The sequence below is a fragment of the Tenrec ecaudatus genome, unplaced genomic scaffold (assembly GCF_050624435.1).
Source record: "Tenrec ecaudatus isolate mTenEca1 unplaced genomic scaffold, mTenEca1.hap1 Scaffold_44, whole genome shotgun sequence".
NCBI lineage: Eukaryota > Metazoa > Chordata > Mammalia > Afrosoricida > Tenrecidae > Tenrec > Tenrec ecaudatus.
This window is the reverse complement of record NW_027459345.1, coordinates 550237-555379: the sequence shown is the minus strand read 5'-3', so window position 1 is coordinate 555379 and position 5143 is coordinate 550237.

Below are 5143 nucleotides of genomic sequence, written 5' to 3'. Positions count from 1 at the left end.
GTGGAGAGGACCGCGCCCCCTCCTCACTGAGGAGGCATGCTGTGCCTTAGCCTCTGCGCTCATCTCTGTGGCTTGTAGCTACCCCTCCCCTCAGCTTTTGACAGAGAATATTTTCCTGCCTTAATGATACACCTCTTCCCCTCCTTTAGAGACATATTCTCCTTTCTACCTCCTCCCCCAATTTTCCTACCCCAGGGGCTCTGCACTGTCTTCCCTTCGCACCTACTTTGATACAGGAAAAAAGCAAACAAACAGGGAAGTATGGTCTCTTAAAAATGAGGGGGGGTATGGGGGGGAGAATAGGGCTCCAGCTCCAGCTGTGATTGGAGAGGCAAGGACTGATGAAGAGAGAGTTCTGGTCACGGTTCAAAGAGAGTTAAATTGAAGATGTTGATTCCGTGCATAGTAATTATTTGGGAGCCATTTATTTAGAACGGAAGTAGCATATTCAGAACTGCGTGTTGAACTGGTTCTGGTAGAAACGAGCCTGGAGACGGCAAGCGTGCGCGCAAGAGAGGCAGTTGCCCCAAGCCCTGGCACACTCACGGAGTTCTGGCCGTTGTCAGTGAGCCATTTCTGTGAACGCAGTCTCGCCTTTGCCAAGTAGAACTCTGCAGACCTTGCAGAAGCAAAATGCCAGGCCTTTTCCTCTCCAGATGTATTCCAACCACTGCCCTTTGTTTTGTGGCCAAGCACAGGACCATTTGTGCCACCAAGAAATGGGATATTTCTAGGACAGTTTACTTTTAAAAGAAATTCACGTTCTCCGTCATGAGTAGGGACAGAGAAGCAAAAGGACTAGTTCAGGAACCGGGAACTGGAAGCGATGTTTGTACCTCATTGCATGGATAATTTTGTTCAGCGGGATCAGGACAAAGCTCTTCCTTACGATACGGCATTTAACGATGTCCTAAACGCCAACTTTTCCAAAATACTGCACCATGCCATCCCCTCTGAGATGACCCCCTACTCCCCTGGGTGCTCTCCCTCACTATTTCCTGGTGGAAATTTGGTAATCGCTCGCATAGTTCTATGACCCTAATTACACAAATGATGGGAAGTAGCTGGGATATAAGCAAAGGCTATAGAAAAGTTAATTCGTTGTCAATATTTTCAAAAGCAGAAACGTGTGGCTCCCGTGGGGCTGAGTGACTGCGTGGCAGCAAGTGGGCTGTCGGAAGGCACCCCCTCGTTCATGCCATGACATTCCCTTCTCTGATCCACATAGAGGGTGGGTATGAGTCAGAATTGACTCGATGGCCATGAGTTTGGTTTGAGACTTTAAATTTTCCTTATAAACTTTGACGTACTCTCTATTATAATCCATGTGTCTCCGAATTCTCTATCACTGGAGATGGTCCACAGAATTGGTGGGCTAGAAATTTAACAGAATTGGTTTAACTGGGGGCAAATCGAACTTCAAAGTCTTAGGCTAAAATATTGACCGTTCTCTCCCTTTCTTTAGCCTTCATTCTTTTGATCATTTTCTGCTCTCTAAAGTTGTTTTCTAAAAACACTCATTGTAAGTGGTTGCTGCTGGATTTGGATTTCACAGACTCTTTCGGTTGTTGTTTATAGCTGTGTCTTTTGCTTTTTTTGCGTTATTTCTGTGTCACTGACTAAAATCTCCTAACCTGCTTTATGAGACCCTTCATGATGCATCTGCTGCCTACTGCTTCAGCTTCACCTCTTTCCATTACTCTCTACTTTCCTTCCCACACTGACTCCCTCCACTTTCCCACCCGCAATACATCATGCAGAGAGAGAGAGATCAATTCCAGAAACAATAAATTATTGCAACTGATAGCAGATTACTACATAACCTACATTTCCCTACATTCTGGTAGGGAAATTTTTTATTGCCGTCCTATTAAAAACTCCCTGCTAAAATTAATTTTTCTTTTAAACAAACAAACAAGCAAAAACTAAGTAACAAATTGTTATGGAGCTGATTATAGTTCATCGGTATCCTGCAGAAAGTTGATGAAACTATAAAGCTTTAGAGGAGCAGACAGCCTCATCTTTCTCCTGTGGAGCAGCTGGTGAGTTAGAACTGCCTACTTTGGGGTTAGTAGCTCAAAACCTCACTCATGGCACTGCAGGGGCTCCTGCTCATCAGCACCTGTACATGCAGTCCCTAGAACACTGGATTATAAACTCAGATGCAATCTACTCTTGTCTCATAACAACCCTATATGGGATTTCTGTACGTCTTTATAAAAGCAGGGAACCTCATTCCCCGCCCCCCCCCCCCAGTAGCTCATAAGTCTGAATTGCCAACCTTGCAGTTATAGCTACCCGATGTCTAACCACAGCACCACCAGCCCTCTTCTTATGTGGGTATACAACAAAATACATTGCTGTGTAGGAACGTCTTTATCTTTCTGTCTTCACTGGATAACCAGAACCTTGCAAGCAGCACAAGCAACACAAGTGGCTAAATTAAATAATATCTAAAGTTTAATCCAGGTTGATGGTTTTCACAACTGCATCTCTCCACTGTTGTACATTATACATTACTGCACATTAACTACACAACTTGGACCCTGAAAATTACGGCTCCATTTCATGTCTTTTGATTTTCTGCACTGCTTCGTCTCAAGTCAAAAGTAAATTTTCTAATTATCTCTCTCCCCACCCCCACCCCAGTAGGCACTATCCCCATTTCTGCTCTGGAAATACATTTTCTGATTCCACAATGTGATATAAACTATGATCACAAATGATACTTTTGTAGGAAGCATCATTCAAAAGGAGACTACCGTTTTCTCAGGCAGCACACCTGGATGCTAACACGCCTCTCCTGGGCCCTTACTAAATGGAGCCCGCTCGTGACAGAGTTCAAAGTCCTCAAACACCGAGCTCCCAATGAGTTGTAGACAATCTTCCCTCCTCACAGTCTCCCCCCACCCCTATCTTCTCTCTCCTTGACACACACAAGTCCACAAGCAATTCTTATTACACAAACTTGGTCGGACTTCAATTATAAGAGATGTCAGATTAATGGATTGGGGGTGACACTGTTCCTTTTCCATCCAAGGAACATAGTCAATAGGACATAAATCTCCATCCATCAATGTGCTAGCAAGCAGAGGTTTCTCGGGTCACCTAGGAATACCTTGGAACGCTGTGAGATTATTCAGTGGCACCCTTTATTCGCTTGAGACACAAACGCTACTCTACACTCAAAGCAAAACAAAAAGTCCAGACATGAACAGAACTAAGGAGCTCAAGTTTAATTTCACCACAATTGACCAAATTTAGAGCAACAGAAAAGAAATCTCAAACAAGCCAGTCCTGTAGAATTTAAATTTATCCTGGGCTCTGAACTCTTTTAAGTCGTGTGAGCTCCCTAATCAGAATGCACCGGTGTGCAGAGACCAGACGAATCCTCACATAATCCAAGAAATAAACGGCAAACCCCTAATTCGCTGAATGAATCATAAACATAGTAATTTAATCAAATTACCTGCCTCTTGAAGGCTTATCTTCATTCCTGGAGTGGAATGCTAGTATGCTATGTCTTTATCGTCCTGAAAAAGCCATTTTTATCATGTCACTGCTTAAACCAGAGAAGTGGCTGCTTAATATCTGCAGGAGGTTGCAGGCACAAGCGTCCTTCCACATCTAAGGCCCTTCCAAGATCAAAGTCCAATGGGCATCCATCTTCATCCTCCTTGTTCTATTTTCTTTGTTCCTCCAACACACTGTCACAACTTGTCACACCAGTTTCCAAACAGTTCCACCAGCCCAGTAGTCACCGTCCAGTCTGAGAATTCTTCTCCCGGTCCCTGACACTCTGTGAATCCCTCTTTCCTTTAATTTTCAAATGCACTTAGAAACATACAGAGAGCCAAGAGCAACTATTTACACACCATCCCATCTGTTTAGGGCTTTAAGTTGTTCATTTGTAGAACACTGAAACATCTCCCATGACCATCTTTGAACAGTCGTGTGCTGTGGCGGTTGCTGTTGTAGGTGCTGGGGAGCTGGTTCTGAGTCGTACGTGGAACCCGATGGTCCTCAGAAGTCCACAGAACGGGAGCCACCCTTGATAAGCATGGTAACAGCGTCTGAGACACCGCACACTCGTCACCATAGGATATGTTAGGAAAACATAGGATCTAGATCAAGCTCTCCATTTGACAGAAGACAATCACAGATATTAAGAACTTGCCTAAAATGAGAAATGGAGTCGAGAGAAAAAGACGTTTTTAACCAGAGGCCCTTGCTCGGAATCCAATATCCTCACACTATTCAAGTCAACATCAGGGGTTACCCAACACACTGAACTGTGAATTGAAAATGAAAGCACATGTGATTATACAACCCTGTACCTGTAAGTTTTATTATTCAACAAATTTATCTTGTGTACTTGCTCTATACCAAGAACTATGCTAGGTGGTAGAGATTTAGAAAAGAATAAAAAATGGCTCCTGGAGCCCCGGTGGAGTTGTGATGATGCATTGGGCTGCTAACTCCAAGGTCAGCAGTTCAAACCACCAGCTGCTTGATGAGAGAAAGATGAGGCTTTCTAGCGCTGTTGAGAGTTACAGCCTTAGATTCACAGGGGTACTTCTCCTCTGTCCTGTGGGTCACTCTGAGGCAGCCTGGACGTGGTGCTAGGAAGAGTTTTGGTTTTGCTCTTGCGGAGCATATCCTTGGTTAGATATTGGAAATTAACATTTTTCAATTAAAATAAAAAGGAAGCAAGAAATTAATAACAAGAGGGAAGTTCGGGTTGAAATACAAAACTGAGAGGGGAATGATGACGATGCTAGGGAAGGAGGAGAAGGTCCCTGCAGTGATAGCCTTCCATCGGGGAGGCAGACGGCTTCTTAGGGACAAGTGGATCTTACACAGAAGAATGGAGAGTCCATACCGAATATTGGTGGATAAGGTAGGTAGATAGATATGGAGTTACTATGAATAAAATAGGAGTTAAATTTTGAAAGTTCATTATAGGCAAAGAGCCTAAGAAGAAAGCTGGTATGCAGATAAAAAAATCTTAGTGATGCACTAAATTAATGACAGTGCAAATGAAGTTTTATTAAACAAGCATTTAGTTTACTTCATGGGTAAACCTTACCACACGGATGTGTGTTTATGTATTTATATAGAAAATAGTTACCCAGCCCTTCGG